General features: G+C 38.8%; 1 protein-coding gene and 1 non-coding gene across 4 annotated transcripts in view; both read right to left on the reverse strand.

Annotated features, from left to right (window-relative positions):
• The window catches only part of FRMPD4 (FERM and PDZ domain containing 4), a 300,651-nt gene that overhangs the window by 189,941 nt on the left and 89,298 nt on the right, over positions 1-21,412 (reverse strand). The window lies entirely within an intron of this gene.
• LOC121084149 lies at positions 2,587-2,693 on the reverse strand. The gene has a single exon (XR_005826615.1). It is a non-coding gene; the product is annotated as a U6 spliceosomal RNA (small nuclear RNA).

The following is a 21,412-nucleotide window of genomic DNA, read 5'->3' on the forward strand; positions in this document are numbered from 1 at the left end:
ACATTATAGATATGATGTAAGACACGTGTAGGAGGAAAAAAAAAACAACTAAGAGCTGAAATAATGTCAGCTACTTGCTAGTTCAATGTTTGATTTGTTCATTTTTATTCTGAGATAAGAAGTTACCCTCTTCCTAGTATGTCCCTTGCTGAATAATTCCAGGAAAAGTAACAGGTGATTTGTATTCAGACCAAGACTTTTCTATTTTGCCTACTGAGGAAATTCCTCTTTTCAGCTGCTTTACCTTTAGTCATAATGAGCAGAGAGGTGCAATAAGGAGGCAGTATTCAGAGACCCAGAACTGAAAGCACCACCCCTGTGCACAATACAGCAGTTCTATTATGCCAAGCTCCATTTACCCCACTTGAACCAACTGAGTTCAAACCTCCAAGTCCTCTTTTCTGCTATTAACTCTCAAATGGAAGTAAAACAGGGACTAAGCCACTTCAGGACTTTCAACTTCTGTCACACAGCCATGCTTGTTCTTCGCAGAAAGCCCCTGCCATGTCCCAGTTTCATTCTGGGTCACATACCAACCTGTGCACAAACAAGTAAGAAAGATTGTGTTTTTCTATTTGCACCAAAAAAATATTCCATCCAACACCAGAGTAGCTTCATGCTTGTCTGCAGAAACTCAAGATTATGTTGACTGCCTATAGTCACCACTCAGTTAACAAGAAAACAAACTCAACTTCAAGAATAAATGTACTGATGGTTCATAAGAAACCTTGACAAAATATATAGCTAGTGGGAGCAGGAGGAACAACCATTTAATTCTTATGCTGCAGAGGAATACTCTGAAAATGTCAATTGTATAAACAGAAATTTGTTACTAAAGGATCACCAAATCAGTGCTTAAACAAGTGCTCTCCCAAATGTAAACAGAATGGACTGACACAAAGACTTCTCCAAAAAGGTGATCTTGGAAAGCACTTCTTCAAAAGGCAATACAAAGTATAACCTAAACTAGCAAAGAAAACTAAGCTCATCATTTTCTTAAACTATATTAATCTGCATTAATTCTAATACAGCCAAAAGAGGATCTCTGTCTAGGGGTATATGTCTATTTAGGTCTGATTTAGTATAAGGTCATTGTTCAAAAACATGAAGAGGAGACTGGGTGACAGCACAAATCAAAGCAAAACAAAGATTTGCAAGGGTGACATTTACAGCTCTGTGAGTCTTAGGACAAGAAATTTCAAAAACTAAGTTAGTCACCAAAATCCCACAGAATTTCAAGAGCACTGAGACATCTTCCTCTCTGAAACACCATGGGTTTTAACTTTCAAGTACTTTTCCCTAGCAATAAATAGTCAGAAAGAAAGTTACTCTATCACGGTATACCTATCCAAATCACACACTGCTTTGGAAGCATCATAATTTCTCAAGACAATAATGCGTTCACTCTATTTCTTCACTTTAGCCAAGGTAAGAGTCCAATAGAGATGAGAATTTGGGCGTAAGTAGTTACAAATCAACTGAAGAGCAAAAGATATTACAGACTTCTTTCCTATGTTCCTGATTCATAAAGATTCCAGCAGTGGCACTAAATAACTCACACAAGTCAGGATTTTCCACTTTATTGTGAGTATCCAAAAACATCTCTTCTCCCTTTGGCTACTTACTTTTTTGCATACATAGTTTACATAGCAAAATGTAACTTTATTTGTAACTCAAGTTTTTCTGGTCTTCATCTTTCTGGAGAAAAGCCTAACAATGGCAGGCTTTGGAGTTTGAAAAATAAAACAGCAGCCAAAATTTCTACCTAAACAAAAGCTTATATAGAAAGAAGTCCCACTTGGGAGGAGCGGCAAGGTGAGGCCACTCAAAGGGATTTATGCACAGAAACTTATTTAGCATCCATCTTGCATCTAACGTTAAAGCTATATTACCACTCTAGACTACCAGCTTACCTGTACGTTAGTAATAATACAGAATGGGAGAGAGGATTTCCATGTCCATTATCCTCACCTTGCCAGACCACTGTCCCCAGCTATTTCTAAAAAGGAGGGGCCAGTAAATAAGACACACTAAGCCTATGGCTTACATAAAGCACTCCATGTGAAGCATCTGTTAATATGCATATTAGAAATTTTCTCAATAACGAGTTTTGCATGTTTGCACAGCTGTTACAGATAAAAGCTCTTTATCATTGCTACTATTTTTTTTTTTTAATTAAAGTGTACCACTGTTAAATCACTGCCTTCTTCCCCTCCTCCTCTCCCAATCTGGTTCTCTGATTTGCACTTATTTGTATACTTCTTTACCTTTAATTTCCTTCTTTATTTATAATTTTTCTCCACCATTTCTCCTAGTCTTTCCAACTTCTCATTTTGCTATTTCTTCTTTTCCCTTTCACTTTGTGGTTTCCTTATACTTAACTCTGTTAACTTGAATTTTTTTCCCTGCTGTTCATAAGAATCAAAATCATAGAATATCTCGAGTAGGACAGGACCCTGAAGGACCTTTGAGCCCAACTCCCTGCTCCTTGCAGGACTACCTAACAGTAAACCCTATGACTTAGAGCATTGTCCAGACAGTCCTTGAACCAGAGTTGGTTCAGGCTTGGTGCTGTGACCACTTCCCTAAAATATGCTGTACTCCACAAATTTGTGTGTCATGGTTGTGCAGGGGGCATGCTAATTATCTGTGTATCATTCCAGTTATAGTATACGTGCTGCCAAAGCGAGCACAACTGCGTGTCTGTTGGATGTCTCCCATCCCTTTCCAACAACCCCAGATTAGCAGACCAGCTCAGATGCTCAGATGACAGCAGCCTGCCTGTGGCTTGCTCCGGCAGCTTAACCACCACGCAGGAAGTGAAATCTCAGAGTCTGATCAATTTGCTGCCACAAGACCACTGTTTGTAAAACCAGGAGATCAAGCAGTTCAAGTATTTAAGTATGGCTAAAACATAAGCTCATGGTGAATGCTCTGAAGACCAAGGCATTGACAGCTGAAACACAGTAGCATAAAATTTCTTCTTGTGGAAAATTACATTTCCTCTTATTAAGGAAGAGCCCAAGGATTTGTACCGTGACTGTCGTGCCACTCTGCACTATGTCAATGCTGAACACACCATCACCAACTTCCTATTAGCAATCCTTCTTCCTACAAATGACATAAAACCATCTCATCTTGTGAATTAACCCATCCCATTCCCATCCCCAGCAGGGTTACAGCACAGCAGCTCCCCGAAAGGCTTCAGAGGCAGTGGGTTAATGGGTGGTTACTGTCCCCATCAATAATCAGAACGCTGGTCTCCACTACCTTCAGTAGGGCATTAATTGCATTATTCTTGGACCCAAAATATAGGACTGAAAGCTGATATGGAACATCACTGACTTTTCCAAGAGCCCATTTCATTGATTAACTGTACTCACAGCTGTGAAGCTTTTTTTAATATTCAGCCTAATTATGTCTTTGCTGACACTTAAAGACCATTACTTCTTGAAATACTTGTCATGGTCAGCCACCTAAATGTGTTTGTTTTGCAGAACATGAATAAGTGATGCAACTAATCACAATGCAAGTGTTATGCAGCTTCACAACATTTTTGTTGTCTGGCATAATGAGCAAGCTCAGAATACATGCTTCCCTGTTGGCACCGTCTCTCTTTCAGAGAATTTCCATTCATTTAGTAACTCCAGACTGGCAGCTAAATCAATCATGAATGGCCAAAACGCATTCCTCCACCAAAGCCGCAGACTTTCATTTAGGCATACGCAGTTCAAAGTACACCCAAAGCTCTCCTGCTGAAAAGATTTTGATTTTCAAGAATAAAATAAAATCAGAAAAAAGTGGAGACTCCTACAATTGGCCTGTCAATAGCAATAGACAGATGAGAAAGGGGTTGATGGCAGACCAGCACACAGCTACCTCTACACACACACAGCATGCAAAACTCTGCCTGCTGCTAAGAAAATAGTTTTGCACTCGGTATTCACAAACACCAAAATCAAGCGCAAACTCCTTTTCACTTCTGATGTTAAAATGGTGTTAATTTCAATTCATAAGAATATCCTCTGGCTAGAGAGAAGGCCACTCTCTCGAGTGAAGTCTTTTCTGATGTTCAGACTACCCCAGCACTGGGCAACCAGGTTTGCCCCCTTCTGAGCACAAAATTTAGCAAGGTATTTCCCTTGTACCGTCCTGAGAAGACAGCTCTATTTTCTTGAGCAGGATGAAACTCCACAATAGCTAAGCATTAATTTCCTACTTACCATTCAGCAACTCTAAGCAAAGTGTATAGACAGCTTCTTGCAGAGGCTGAAGGAAAATCAACTTCTTTTCTTGCCTCCTAGTGAGTCACCACCAGAGATGTAAAAAAAATAAATGTTTCTTGTCTTTAAGCTACATTTTCTCCACGTTTTTCTCAAGGCTACAGATCCTTTGGAAGTCCCTGGAACAACATTAGTTCTTCACCTGCCCTCATTGCTACAGTATTATACAGTAACATAGAATTTGCCTAGTCTTCCTTAAAATAGGTGAAACTGCCAACTGACAGAAAATCAACAGCCTTTGTCACCTACAGTGAACTCAGGCAAAACTAAGTGGGAGCTCAAAATGCTGCTGAAATGTATGAACTGTGTGGGGATATAAAAAAACTAGGAAACAGGAGATAAATGGAAACATTTATGTTACTATGAAGGGCACAGAAGAAGAAATGCAGTTAAGCAGGAAGTCCATTAATAACAGAATAATTCAGAACAACACACATTCAAGTACAAAATGCAATTAATTCAGACAGGAAATAGGAATTAAAAAGTAATTATTATATTTTGCAAAGGCAGGGTAAATGTAACTGAATCATACTGTTCGGTGCCTTGTAGCCTTTGGGTTTGTTTTTTCTTTTATCTTTACTAAATCCTCACACACCCCACGCCCTCTCAAATCAATCAAAAATAGTAATTAAAAAAAAATCCACTTCAGCATCCCAATATGCCTGTGGGTAATACCACATATAACGTCATGGAAATAGTTAGCAGGAAAAAAAGCCAGCTATCAAATAATTGACTACTGCTCAAAGCACGGATGTTCAGGACCTGGGTCCTGGTTTCCTGCAGGTCAGAGACTTTTAGTAAAAGCCAGTGTGCCATAAACGTTATCGCACCAATTGATTTTAAAGACCAGTTAAAAGCTGTTGCCTGTGACAAACCAGGTAAGCCAAATGATCTGTATTCAGGGACTAAGCAAACTGCATTTGCACTTGAAATATTTTGACCTTGGTCCCACAACTGCTCCCAGCAGAGGTCCAGCAATGATACTGAAGCCCTATCTTCTGCCTCTATCTGCGTCTATACATGGGCATGTGTCGCTCTCCTTCACACTTAGAAAGGAAAAACATCTCCTCAGACCTCAGTAACAACCTCCAAACTGTCTGCTAGAGGGCAGGAGAAAAAAAGACACAACAAAATCTCTTTCAACAGAAGCAGATTTGGTAGCCTTCAAGAAGCAGATGAGGTAGTAAGGACAGTGCTATTTTAGATCATGTGTATGTGTCAGAAGATGACAAAGAGAAAAATAAGCACAAAATGAATTCTTAAAATGTCAAGTTTCTTCCTGCAAACCAGATTACTGCAAGGCATGGGGCGAGCCAGCAGCAGAAGCACGTGAGCTTAAAATGCAGCAGCAGCAGCCCATGAACAAGAGCAGTGATAATGATCAACCAATTCTATATACACCTCAGGATTACCTCACCAAAACTTCCAGCATAAACCCCATCCCAATACAGCCCTCCTTCCAGGAACTCTGAATTTCATTTTCACTGCAGCACAGTATACCAGAATACCTCATAGTGTTTGTTTTGGTTTAATTTGAAACCTGATCACAAGATACTACACATGCAGAGTATCTTCTAAAGGGAGCTGTTTCAGCAATCAACAGTTCAGTAAAAAACAGCTGGACCGTTAGCTTTGACTCCTCTAGCACAAGCATTTATGAATCTTAGAAAGAATTTTATTACCTATTTCTATACACTAGATGTGCACTGTAAGCTAAATCTTTTTCCAGTAATGCTTTTGGAGCCAATTCACTTTTCTTCCGAAAGTCCTATTAATCTTGTAAAAGAGAATAATAACCTGAATCTGACCAGATATAAAGTATTTCTGCAGTTCAACATATTTTTAATTCATTTTGATGTCTGAGCCACTGCACATTCACTTTCATGGTCATTTACACAATTAGGTTTACAGCAGAACACACATGCTAAGCTTCTACAGAAACTGAATTTAAAAACTAATTACCAATATGCATTCCCACCAAAACCTCTAATACAAAATTGGTTCTCAGCCAGATCAGGGAAGTTAACAGATAAAGTACTTATCTAGGCCAGAATAGAGCACAGGAGTTAGCAAAATCGAACCAGTAATTCCCCAAAAATACAAGGAATTCTGAATAATGGAACATTTGGAGGAGGCTGGTGTTCTGCCAGTCACATCATGAACAGAGGAAGACAAAATTCATTATATAAATTATTAATTAGTATTTAACAACTCAGCACTGGATCCAATATTTCTCTTTTGGCTAAAGAACAGAGCTATGAATTCATCCACTTGTAACCACACCACTGGAAAAGTTAATGTCATTTATTGACAGGTTAATTTATAATATCACCTTAATTAAAAAAAGATTATTTTATCACTTTTTAACTGAAATGAAACTGCAGTTGATTGGGAACAATGCACCTACAGGCAAATGAATGATTTGAAGCGATTCGGTGTCCAATTAACACCAGCATCTGGTATGGGGATTTTTACCCTGTCAAAGGACTAGTCCAATATTAATTATACTTTCAGTTAGAAGTAACAGAAAGTTTCAATCTCGATGTTATCATTCAAGCAAAACTACAGAAAATAAAATGGTCAGGACGCGGCATTCACACACTAAAAGCAAACTCCCTATCACTTGCAAGCACGCAAAGCAGGGTAGATAGCTTTTCCTAGCCTGGTTTCAACAGCTATCTCAACACAACACTAACTGAAGAAATGAGGTAAGTGTCCCTTGTTCCCAAGACATAAGAATAGTGTGACCCATCTGCTTCCATCTGGAGCGTCCTCTCTGAAGCCAGCTTCATGCTGTACCAAACTTTGCTTGGTCAAGAAGGTGGCTTCTTTAAACTAATCTTTGCCACTAAAAAGGTGATTGATCTTCAAGATTAAGCACAGTTGGGAGATTTGGGACAGGGTGACTTGGAGTGTGTGGAGGAAGTATCCTTTGGCTCGTTAAAATCTCAGAGCACGTAAAATGAGTGGACACCAGCATTTTCCTCCTGCTCACTTATTAACACTGGATTAAGATTACTAAATTACATACTAAGATTAAAATTACTAAAATACAGTGTTTTTTTACAATAAAATTGCATCATTAACTTTACTAACTCTCTAAGACCATAACTATACAACTAAGATAAAAAATGAGAGGAAGTATTTAAGTCCAACTCTGGCTTGGTGTTTTAATACTGTGAGCATGGGCAGACTTAAGTCTTACATACATATTGTATGCTAGCTCTGTTACTGTTTAGTATAGGTGTATTGTCGTTTCCTTAGGGCATACGTGCAACTACACCAGGCAAGAGATGTTGATTTGGTGTAACAAATGGTCACCTGAGAACAAAATAAGTACTCATTCCTAAAAGACTGATTCAGAAGTGGAGTTGAGCTCTGTAGTTGCCAATATTTTGTTCATCAGTCCCAGACTCACAATGTTCACTGAAAGCAATTAGAAAAAAAACCCCAACAAAACAAACAAAAAAAAATCCCCAACATAAACCCAGGTACCACCTTTGCTGCAGAACTGGGTGATATTATCCTGTATCTTTCCCATTTCCTTTTTGAGCGTCATTTTTATGTCTTCTGACAGAAAATTGTGAGAACAGCAACCAGCACTAACTTGAATCCAAACACTGGAAAGCTTTGCAAGGAGGCTTCAATGACCATATATATATGCACCCACCTGAAAATCTGCAGGAAAAAAAACCACAAAAATATACCTTTGCTCTTATAAATGCTCAGTTTTAATTAAATATCATCAACTAGCTCACACCTCATCTTTCCTTCAGAAGCAAGGCAGAAAACCCAATACTTCTGCTTCTTTTTAACTGAGCTTTAACAATGCTTCTAGATTCCCCTTTGCTTTTATTTACAATAAAGATTTCTTACCCTTCCCTATAAGCTGAAGCAATTTTATCCCACCCATGCAGCAGCTCTGTGCAACCGTTGCCAAGCCAATAAATTAAAAGACTCTTGGATTGATCATGCAAGGTAATTCTCTTTTGGCTGTTTTATCACTAAACTACAGACAGCACTCCCCTCTCAGACCTGAAACAAACTCATCTCCTAGTCCCCATTACTGTGCTATTGCCTATCAAACAGTTTAATACAAAGAAACAATAGATCAAACTTCTTTCTAGCACTTGGCTCCCCAAGATGACCAAAATTACTTCTTTTCCTCATGCTAGAAGAGGTCTGTCTTGCAAATTTAAAGGTTCAGGATGCACATTCTGCCAACAGTACACCTAGAAGAAACTCAGAGTTGCAAAGTACTTTTCAGAAGGAAAATAAAAGAAGGTGGGTTGTTTTAAAGTTACTTAGCATTTGAAAGTGAGTCCAATTCTCTGTTGAAAAAAACCACACTTTATGATACATGAGTAAAAGCCAGATTGAATGCGTCATGAGTAGATGCATGCAACCTTCTGCTTCTCCTTACCCCAGAGTAGCTCCTAATCCATATCCCCTTCTTCCTGCCATAATGATCTCCCTCTGCCCCACAGGCCAATCTGGATGCTCTTCCCTGGGTTGTACAGTCTCTATCCCTTCCCACCCAGTTCTGTTCCCCGTATCTTTCCCTCCTGCACTGCATGCACATCTTTTAGCACAAGCAAGAAATAACCAAAAGAACAAATTAACGCAATGTTACATTTATCTTTTTCTACTGTGACTAAAGAAAGGAAATCTTTACTGAAGGCGTGTAAACTACTGTCCTATTAAGAACAGCTGCAAGTATTAAATGTTGTCAGAAAGCTGCTGGTTGCCAAAATAAAGCATCAGCACAAACCAACTGCTATGCCTGCTATTCCTAGCCTTTCATCTGTACCTCCTTCCACAGAGCTGGAGATAACACTTTCAATACCATAATTAAATTAAGCAGTTACCTGAAGGTCACCAGAAACCTCTCAGTCTTGAGACGGTAATGAAAATAAAAACATAGCTTGAAAATAGTTATTAAAGCTGCAATATAAATCTTTGGGAAATTACTGTCCACATTTGATAAACCAGTGATGATGACACAGAACTAGAGTTGCCAGTTAAATCTCACTTAATTTCTAAATGAAGCACTTTGGAAAAGTGGAAATAAATGAAATGAACTCAATGGAGTTGCTTGGTATGTCTTGGGGAGCAAATCCCTCTGGGTTTATTGATACATCTGACCTCCAGATTAAATTTTCAGTTTAACTGACAAGGCTCCTCCCTTAGTTTGTTAGGAGACATACACTGAAGTCAAACAAACAAGTAACAATAAAATGTTAAAATGCCTCTTCTGTTCAAAATGCCCACCTCCTATTTCTTTTACTTGGGAAAAGATGAAGGGTATCCATTATGAAGCCTCCCTGGGACATACCACTAATTTCATATTATTTTTTCGTTCTGGTTATTTTCTTCTTTGAAAGCTGTATTTAACAAGCTGAACAACAACACACACTGTGCAGATTTACCAACAGCACTTCTAACAAATTTCATTTCCAAGGTAATGAGCATATTGGAGCTTTGTCCATGGGGAAGACTGACCAAAAACACCAAACTTTTTTTTTTTTTTTTTTTTTAGTTTTAGTTTTCTGCAGCAAATGATGACTCTTAATGTAACAGCTAAATCTTTGTTTCCAGATGAAACATTCAGATTGATGGGGGGTTTTTTTCTTTTCTTTTTTAAATGGCAGGTGTTTTAAGCTTGGCTGCTCATGCTCTTTTCTTTGCCATGAGCAATCTAACATCCAAACACTACCTGTCATACAGTTTCACCATTAGCATCATTAGAAGGCAGGGTGGGAAGCATCCCAGAGGGTACCTTAGGTTGGATTGCCAAATACAGAAACTCACAGAGGAACAGAAGGGTAGGAAGAGCATAAATAAGGCCTGTCATCTATCAGTGAATTAGACTTGCTAAGGTTTTCCTGAGTGTCCTGAGGAGCTTTCCTACGCATAGAGGAACAGTGATGATTATACCAGCTTCACAAACCTTTTTGATAGACATCAGGCAAACTTCCACTCGTCATGCGAGATCCCACCTAATCACTGCATGCCCTCCTTGCAATGAACTCAGGCAGAGCAGTGTGTTCTACCCAAGCCAGAGGCTGAGGGCACAGATGTGTGTTTAATTTTACCCAATTCAGAAAGCCACCAAAAGGGACAGTCCTTTTGGGCAGCCCTGCCTTGTGCTGCATTCAGCACTCAGCCATGCCGTAAGTCAGGGGTCCTCAAACTCTTTAACCCGGGGGCCGGTGCACGGATGCAGTGGCAGGCCGTCATCTGCGGCTGCTTGGTTTCCCCCCCCAGCCCCCAGCAGGGGGGTCTGTAAATACCGGGGGCCGGATTGAGGACCCTGGGGGGCCGTATCCAGCCCATGGGCCGTAGTTTGAGGACCCCTGCTAAGTGAAGGAAGGCGGGTTGGGGTGTCAATGTGGGGTGCAGAAGGGGAGGCCAGGGAGGATGGGAGCCAGGCTAGCTTTCTACTGAATCAACAAACTGGTTCAAGGAAACACAGAGCTAGGAGCTCGGGGGGAGGAGGAGTGGAGAAAGAGGAGGAGAAAGAGCCTGGGCACTTCTCTCATCAGTATTATACACCTAAACCATACCATATGAATGGTAAAACCACACAGTATGTCAATAAACAGAACTGGCAGAAAACAAGTCTCACTACTCCCAGGAGAATTTCCTCTTCTGCACCTGGTGAATCCAGTAGAAGTGTGCTTGCCATCCAGGACATCATTACCTGAATGAGAGCTCAAAATCCTTCCTCCCAGTTGCACTCCTTGCAGTGCAGCCCCCTTGCCATGGTCACACCTTCCCAACAAGCTGAGCATGCTCAGCCCCAGCAGCAGGAATGCTTTTCCTCCTCTTCCCTCCCTCCTCTAAAATCCTAGCTCCCTTGCTTTCGATCCACCATTATGTGCCAACTGCCCCCTCAGTATATTGCCTTCCCTCATAGCTTACATAGATTATATATGGTGCAAGTTATACATGTGAAAATATGATGGTTATTTTGACAGTTGAAGAACAAAACAAATGAAACAAACAAAATCCCAAACAAATAAGCAAACAAAAAGGAACAGTAAAAATAAAAGTGCATAAATCAATGGAGAGGAACTAGGAATAATGTTTCACAGACAGCAGAAGATGGGAATCCTATTTAAAACAAGAACTCAGGAGCCAGAAGTACCTCCCATTAAACAAAGGAATTGAAAACAAAACCCATTAGAAGCAATCCAGCCTTCCCTGAAACATATACACATCATCATTAACAATAATAATTTGGCTTTTCATGTGTAATCACTGCATGCTAGCCTCACTTTATATTCATAACAGCCATTAACGTCAAGAGGAATTGTGCACATGGGCACCACGCTGCCCCCGTGTTCCTCCTCAGGCTGCAGGCTGCTTCACAGAGAAAAGCACCTCTGCCTACCACTTCTTCCCTCTAATCCAACGGAAACAAGGAAACAGCTGGGGCAGCTCAACTGAGCCAAATGTAGCAAATATTATTTCTTTTTTCTTTTGTTTTTATAATACAAGAATTTTATACTATTAAGTCAGCACCAGAAAGGTAAATTGTAAATATCTGCTCACACAATACTGAATTCAAGACAGCACATACTGGAGCTCTGCAAGGACATAATCCACCACAATCGGTGCTTTGGAATTTGATGATTGATTTTATAGGTTACCGTCATCTAAAAATGGCCACCAAGATTATGCATGCAGAAAATGCCAAAAAGAAACAAGCATTAATTCAACATAATTCATCCAGGATGTCTCACGTTCTCCTTTACAGAACAGGTATGGGGGCAGAGGAAGCATCATATTCTGCCTCCCCACTACTTTGACAGGATCCTCACAGGCTGAAATTTTCACTGAGAAAAAAACTACAAGATATCATTGCAGTGTTGTAGGAAAGGTTGGTATAGAACAAACAGCATTAAATCGCTCTCATCGATGTACCAGTTACAACGCTCATCAACTGTATGTTCATTATAATCCCCAACTGACTGAGACACAGAAATAAGGTCAACTGACTGAACTCTACTACATACAAGGTTGAGCACAATGATGAAGTACATAATGGTTACCATGCCCTAAGGAGCACAGATGAGCCACGAAACTATAGAAGCTAAGGTTTTCTTCGTATATGAGCAAAGCCACCAGGAAGCTTCCAGGAATCTAACTCCAGAACACTAAAGAAATGTATTTTACAAAAATATCTACAATAAATAGAGACTATACTGTTCAACTGGACCAATGCTTTATTTTTTATTGCGTCTTATCTTCTCCTTTTCTAAGCAGAACAGACCAAGTCAGTCACAGTCACAGTCAAGCCACAAAGGTACAATATATTCCTGTCAGGACAGAGGCAGACATATTTCTTGAGATGGACTTACTTCACCCACTCAGTTTGCCCTAAAGCTATGTCAAATCTAAATCCATCACTACAGCTAGCAACTCTAAAGTAAAATTTCACATAAAAACCCACAGAATTGTGAATTCCAAATGGTTTTGCCTTAAATAAAAGTTCAGCAGAAAATGCTTACATATCTAATCTTCAATTCTCAGGTTTATAAAGAAAATCCTACATTAGGCAATTCTTGCTTAAGTTTATAATTCACTGCAAGTCCCTCATGCACTTCTTTCTTCTTACAGATTGCCAACTTGCACCCACATCATCTCAAGATACTTATTTTTGGTTTCCATTCCACAGTGATTTCTCATTTGGCTATCTTCCTTGCAATGATTTAAACAACATACTTAAGAGTTGTTTAGATAAGGACATTGAACAGAATAATCCTCCAGAAACCTTACTTGTCAGTGCCCATTATTTAATATAATTATACAGCTAAATAATATCCTACTGCTTTGTCAAGTATTTTATTACTGTATCAAGTATTATGTGACTTAAGGCCAAGTTCTATATCTGTAAGGACTTCTATTACATTATATCTTATTTTCATATAGCAACTCATTTACTTAGGCCATGAGAATTCCATAGAAAGTCACCAGGCACTTCCATCTTGTTAAACAAAATTTTTCCGGCTGATTTCATGCATCCCATCCCAAGCTGGAAAGGGGAAAGGCACATTTCTAGAGGGAATAAGTCTTCTATACACCAAGAACAACTTCTCACTGCAAGCAAAGCCTGGTTCCTGGTTTGGGGACATCTGTCCCCAGACCTTTGCAGAATTTCTGTATCACTGAACATATTTAACTTGTCTGTAGTTTGCATCTTGTTTTACTGGAAAAATATTTAATACCTGCAGAAATGAAAGAATGTGGAGAAGTGGGATGTAAGGAAGGGCATTCCCACCACCCAGCAGGTAAAGGAGAAGAGACGAACCGCACTGGAGCTGTGGGGGCAGAGCATCATTTTTCCAAACACACCATGCTAACCCACCCTTCGGCACCATGCCCCGGACCTAGAGGTCTGGAATTCCAATACATCTATGAATATCTTTGTTGCTAGAAGTTTCCAGCTCCTGTCCCTTGAAAAGTTAATAAATGATACTCTCACAAGGCTGACTGAATCATAATCAAGATATGCTTGCATTTGGAAAAATACCTATGTTAAAACCCTTACAGCTTTAGCAGTGCCCATTCACTCCCCAAAAAAGAATTATCTGGCAACTTATGCAGGTAAGTAGCTAACTTATAAAAAAAAAAAAAAAACAACAAAAAAACCACGAAAAACTTGATTAGACATTCTTATTTATTTGTAATTAAAAGATGCTCATTCAATAATCACATAAAAACCATACTTCATTTATCTGAGTAAGATCTATGGCAATTGATAGCTTCTTTGTATGTAAAAAAGTACACTGGAATTCTAAGCTACACAGTATTTTGATATTTAATTTGGTTTAAAGAAATTCCTCATCACCAAGAAAAATTATTTAGCTTTATGGCAAAAAGCCCAAAACACTGCTTTGTGAGTTAATTATTATCTTTTCGTCAGTTATTTCAGCAGACAAAATTTTTCTCCGCTTCCTGCAATGATGAGATAGCCTTTGCAATTTCCCAGTTGCTTCTTCACATCAACATGCCAACATGCAAGTTATTATGGAACACCAAACAGCATCATGGACAGATCACACACCTTCACCTGGCACCAGTAAAATCATCTCTGTTTCACTGGTAACTCATCTCTGAAACCTTTTTTAAAATGTAAGAAGGTGAAGCTCCAAAAACTCCTGCAGTTTTAAAGCAGCCTTCACAAAGACAGATCACCACTCATCTTTCACTCATCCTCTTCACCTGCGACCTTAGAAAATACTCAACAAAAAAGTTATTTTTAAATATTATTCTTAGGAATGTAATTTTTGAACTTTCTCTGTGATACAGTCTTTAACACAGAAGTCGTCACCAAGCACACTCATGGAAATAAGCCTCTAAAAACACTCAAGCATTAAACATTAGATGACTTAGTTCCTGTAAAAGACTATCACAAAGATATCTCACAAGAATACAATCTCTAAAAATAACCCACAAAAATATATTACGAAAGATATTGATATTTATGGCAGTAATAAAAATGATGTTCTGTATTTTATAGCAAAGAATTCATATTCATAAAGACATTGTCTCTGAATTCTGAATTTAACATCCTTAGTTAGCCTTTCTGTGGAAAAAATAAACCTGTAATACATACATGCTTCCATACTGAAAGCATTTTGACAGTTGCAGATTACAACTTTCTCTGCTCAATATCCCATTAAGTATTTGCTTTCTAATCGCTTTTCTGAATGCTTACTTAAACCTACTTCCTATTCAAAATAATTTGATAAATCCTAAACTACACCTAGTATCTGAACACTGAAGAAAGTAAATAAATAAAATGTAAGGTACATACTGCCACTGCTGTTGTTTAAAAAGGAGAATCAGGATCAAATAAATTAAATGGAATAGGAGTAACTCATTCTCCCATGAGAGAAGAATCACTGTCACAGGAGGTGTGAGATTCATGAGCAATGTTCAGGATTTTGAAAGTATTATAGTAGTTGTCTATATACCGATATCCTTCCACTTATTTGAAAGAATCGTGTATTACACAGGAATATATGCAGGAACTGAGCGCTAACTACCTAAGGGTAGTTTCCTTTGCAACTTTCTCCAAACATCAGCATATTAAGTCAACAAACATATTTGCTTTGCTGTCAGGATGGCAAACTCCCTTCCAGATAAAACTATGCACAAAAGAGTGAAAGGATAGAGACTCAAATCAGGAAAAGCCTGCCCATCGGGTTTTCTGCTTAGCTGTTATGTGGCTAAAAGCCATTTGTATTTCAGAATTGCAAAGCAAGTGTTTTGGTATATGAGACACGGAACTGGACAGTAAGAAAATAAGACATCTGAAACTTTGACCTTGTTAGCATTTTCAAAAAAACAAAGCCCCAATTCTTTTAAAGACTACTTAAAGGGAAATGAAAGGGGAGGGGAGGGAAATGCTGCTTAAGAGGGGAAAAAGGGGTTAGGAGTGAAAAGTTTCTGCCTGAAGCAAACGGCAATGGATACCTTAAGAAACCAAGTCTCTGTGTACCACTTTTACTTCATTTTTAAGGAAACAAGTTATTAGTTAGCACTGTACTCACAGAAATAACAGCAGAGTTTGGGCTAGAAATACAGATACCACAACTGCTTGGTGGCTTATGACTCAGCTAATCATGACATTAAGTTCAACGATCGTGACAGTAAAACCATTACAAAGTATGGTAGTGTGCAAAATTACAAAGTGGATTAGGACAAAAGCAGTAATATTTCATTGTGGTCACCTGTATTCAGGTCTGAAAGAAAGTTATTGAATCTACAAAAATAACAGTACCTATGTAATCAGTAAGTATTTCTGTTTCAGTTTTACTGAGGACAGCGGGCTTTTTGAAATGGAGTTTTAAAATTTGTTTCAGGGATTCTCAGTTTTATTAAGTACAAGTTTGAAACACTCTGTTAGTAATACATATGGCTTTCATTTAAAAGAGCATAATATATATATATAGCTTACCTTTTTTTGTAACCTTAAGGCACATGTTACATTAATAATGTAAATGTGATCTATTAAACATGAACTAGCTCCTTAATGGCTTAACTGACCAAGCACCTTTTCTTTTGTGCATTGTACAGATGTTACCAAAATGGACTTCCTTGCCCAGGGTAGAGTCAATGTGCAAGTAAAAGATTACTACTAAGCAGCAATCAAAAGAAATTACAAAACGATTAAACAATTGTCACCCTCAGATACAAGACTATACAATGAGAGAGGATCCTATTATTTCAGAAGGTACACTACTTGGAAGTGCACAGCTCGTCCAAGTTACATAAATTGTGAAAGCATAAAATGTAAACAAAATCATGACTAAAAGAAATAGATACTGCATGATGTTTCTTGCAGCAACAGTAAAATAGAGATGGCAGATACCTTCATCTATGTCCCAGAAAACTACTTATGTGTGATATAAACTATCATATCCAAATACAGCAACACTTTTCAAAGATACCTGTTTTATTTTAGCATGAGATTGTAAAAGGGGGAAAAATAAATCAGATTTGCAAAGAATACATGTGCACGTATATCCATGTGGTGTGTGTATCTCAGAATCAACCAGATTAGATCCAAAGCATCTGTGCAGAACCTGATACGCTTGTTTCTATAAGAAGTCACATCCCCCATCACATGAACAACTTCTAGTACTTCAGCCTCTGAAACCAAATCAGTGAACACCTTCTGCCCTGTCTGAAGAAACAGCCCAGACCTTGGTGGTTCCTGTCTTTAATTGGAGAGAGACGATTATACCTGCAACAGAAGCCAGCAACACCAAAGCAGCATTCAACTGGTAATTCAGCACAGCATAGACACACACTTAAACCCACAAAAAACGTAAGAGCAATAGCTCGTGACCAGTTAAAAGGAGTGGTAAGAATTCCTTTCCTAGTACCCAGGCTGAAATGTCCTTTCCTAATCCAGGCTCCAACTCTAACTCTTCCCATTCTTTCAGTTGGATTCCTCTGCTCAAATCCTTATGCTTCTGGGCACTGCTGATAGGCACCATCCTGCACAGCAACAGAGACTGTGTCCTCTCAGACTATGCTTACAACATAAAATATTTCATCAATATTTAACACACATAGCATTGCTCTGGCATAAAGATGATCAGCAACCTAAACTTCAATCTAAATCTGAGTTCACCAAATACAACCTCAGTAGGAACTCACCTTGCACTGGATGCCTTTATGGTTGCAATGGATATTCTCCTACAAAACTTATTTATTTATTTAATTTATTAAAATGGGTCAGGTTTTTTGAGAGGCTCTAGCAAACAAGGAAAAGAGCCATCTCTGGTTCTTCCTTTGTCCAGACAAACAATATCCATCATCTCAATCCTTTCTGACAAGCTGCCAGCTCCAAGAGGCTCAAATGGAAACCCAAAGCCCATCAGAAGTACACCACCTGCTTCAGAGTAGCACTTTGAGACCTGCATTTGATTTTCTGTAATTCTCACTCAGCTTTTCCATTACAAATACATGTGATATGTGTTTACATAGTTTCTGGAATAAAAATATATAAAAAGAAGTAAAATGTGTGTAAGTACAAAGTAATTTTTCAGTCATTTTCCTCCAGGGCATGTTTTATCCACTCCATCATGTTCCATTGCTCTCCATAATACGAGAAAGAGGAATAGGAAACACAGGTACTGGAACATTTTTCTTTTACGTGGTATTTGCACTGGTTTTGCTCACCTCAGCAGCATTATGTGATAGCCCAGACCGATTACTTTGTCACCAAGAACTAGAGCTAAAATTATTTGCGAAAGCAGCCAAGGGAAAGGGTAAAGCAGTTTTCAAACCTCTGTATTATTGCCTAATGATTGGAGGAAAAAAATTGCTAATGAACCATGATCTAGCTTTCACGAAGTCTGGAATAATTTTCATGGTTTCCTTTCAATAAATTCTCACATCACAAATAACAAGTGAAAACCCATCTTCAGCAAAGTTGACCATATCCACCTGTAAGATCCCAAAAATTGCAGAACATGCAGAACACAAGTGCAGAGAATGCTTGGCTGCTCATCACTTGCAAGAGTATGAAAAGGCAGCTGGAACTATAAGTCTTCTGGCATCATGTCAACACAACAAACTAAACCCATGGCTACCTGCCATTGCCTCTTTACCAAAAACATCCACACTAACGACAGGATGGAGGAAAATACCACTACTGCCTCTCATTATGGTTTCCTCCAACTCCCATCACTTTCTGCAGGGGGGCTTCTCTCTTGTTTTCCCTGTTTTTATGTCTTACTTTCTCTTCTCTCTATTTTCCATGTTCCTACTACTTCAGCCTTCATTCTTCCCTATTTTCCATGATTTTAATAATTTTATTTTTTCAGATGGTTTTCAATAGCTTGTAGGTTTTTAAGGGTATAATTTATGTAATAATGAGGACTGGCCCCAATTTCAGCCAACAGTGTCCAGGAACCTGTACAAATATTCTGGTTTGGCTCTCGACAGCAAGTCACAAAATCAGAGGTTAAGTTTAACAAGGTTTCAAGTTGAAATCCACTTCAAACATGCATATTACAATTTTGTCATCCATACTTTGTGATTGTAGGGACCCAGCTTTCATCTTCTACCCAGCTGTCAGTCCCTTTCAGACTTTTCTTATATATCAACAGCAGTCTCTTTTCTTTACACTCACACAGTGTCTTACCCCATTCGATTCCCCAGTATTCATTTCCTACCTTCTTTCCATAGCAATTTATCCCTCAGTTCTTCTCATCCAGACCTGTCCACTTTCTCTGGGGAACTCTCTATGTCTTTGAAGTTCCTTTTGCCATTCTCCCACCACCTTTTCTTTCTCTCATCTACTGCTTCTTCCTGCTTCTGCTCACCAAAGCCAAGAACCAACACAGGCATCATGCTGGGAGCATCCATGTACCACCACACGTACAGGTACCAACCAGTGCAGCCACTGGAAGCTGCTCCTGAGCATGAGGAGCTAGGCAAAGGAGGCATGGGGGTTCTGTGTTGCCCCACAGCTCTTCAACGGTTTAAGGGGATCCTGGAAGTCAGCAGGTCCTAAGTCCTACTCACTGCCAGGCAACAAGATGAACTGATGCCTCTCCCGGCTACGCAAGACAGGACCTTATAGACCCAGCTAGACTAGTCATCCCATATGTTAGAGGATGGCTAATTAAAATAAGAGCCACTTTTACTGAGGTAGATAACAGAGTCACATTTAATTTTAATTGAAATGGTCATTTTTACTGTGTATTTGATGTTCCTCTACATTTTCCTGTACTTAACAGTAACATTACGGATAGCGCGTCAGAGCACAAGATGACAGAGAAAGAGGCACACCTTCTAGTCAGCTTTTGATTGAGAAACACAGTATAATAGATCCTCATTAATTCAATTCATGCTAGTAAGACCAACACTGAATTATTAAATTATTGTGAACAAGTTCCAGAAAAAATAGCATAAAAGGATTCTTAACTGTAAAATGTATTTGCTCATTTGTGTTGACAGCTGTAACACAACTATAATTATTTATTGTACTCTGCAAATTACAACCTTTTTAAAAATACAAACCTTCATCATAGCAACAACCATTGCACTTCTACTAAGCAATGCTGAAACCTGTTTTCTGAGTTGTTTTTCCTGAATTCTTCAGTGCGACAATTAACAGAGATGTTCTGGCATACATAACAGACACTGGCACTAGTGAAAAAAGGGATAATTTGAACCCATTTTCTCATAAGAGAAGAAATTTTACTCATAAACATACAAGGCTCCTCATGGTATGTTTTTTTCTACAAGATGGGATGCTTTGGAGGGGGAAAGAAGATACACTGAGATGGTAAGAAGATTATTATTAGCCTGATAACAAGTAATTTATGCCTGTTCATACCATGTGGCTTTCCAATGGAGTCTGCCAACTCAGACAGGAAGAGAGCACAGAGCTGTACTTAGGAATAAGCAACATTTAACTCGAATTTTTACTTGATGGCAATACTTCAGTGCTACTCAGAAAAAAAAAATAAATACAGTAACTTGAATTGTTTCTGCACTTTCAATACAACAATAAATAAGATATAAACCTGGATCTGGGCTGGACCAGGACAGAGCATTTGGAAGAAGGGTTCCAAGCCAGTGGGAAGCCACCAACCTGATCTATTTGGAGATGGAGAAAGGTCACCTTGTGCCTTGTAATCCAGGCTGATATGATCTAATGGAACCAATAAAACTGAACCATCCACCTTAAGAAGAGTAACAGTTATATGCTTGCATGTATTTTAGGAGAAATGGCTAATTTAAGGCATGGTACATTGTATGCTGAACCTGTTGTTAAAAACTGCCATTGTACTTCAGATAATGAATACCAAAATATTTGTAGAATGAAAGATAGATATACAAATCACACTTCAGGCATTTAAAAAGACAGACCATATCCATAAGCTTAGAGGGTTTTTAATGGCCTTTTATGAATCCAGAATTGACTCTGTTGGAGGGGACAGACTCACAGTTGAAACAGGTTTTTTCTTCTTTAAGTGATGTCAGATAACAGGCCTATGCAAGTCTAACTATATTCAAAAAAATCATTATTTTAATTGTATTTCTTTAGTACCCTCTAGCCAGACCACAACCAAGTCATTTTTATGGTGCGTATGTATATAAAACACAGTGTTCTAGCGCAGCAATCCAGTACTACATCAAGTTACACAAAATTGTTGCAACTGTCTTCAGTGTTAGAATGCACATACCAGACAGGAGGCCCTTCCAAAAGCATATTCCCAAATCATATTCAACTTTCTCCACCTCAGATGGAAGAGAAGGACCGAGCTAAGGCACTTCTAGTGAAGCTGCAGCAGGTCCAGATTAGTGTAATGATAACTCCTGCTTAAAAGCAAAAGCATAGGAAAGAAGTTTCCTCTTCCCTAGAAATGTGGGAATGTTAAAAAAAAAAAAAAAAGCCAAAACCAACCAAAACAAATCAAACAAGCTGTCAGACAGAAAACTGGCAGATGCCAGACAGCAACAGGGAAATGGGCTGGAACTGGAAAAGGTTACTGGCTTCATCTAGTTCCTCAAGGTAGGATCAGCTCTGCCTACATCATTCTGACAACTGTCCAATTTATCCTTAAAGGCCTTTAAGGAGGAAATATAAC

Source organism: Falco naumanni, chromosome 2 (genome assembly GCF_017639655.2).
Source record: "Falco naumanni isolate bFalNau1 chromosome 2, bFalNau1.pat, whole genome shotgun sequence".
NCBI classification, from domain to species: domain Eukaryota; kingdom Metazoa; phylum Chordata; class Aves; order Falconiformes; family Falconidae; genus Falco; species Falco naumanni.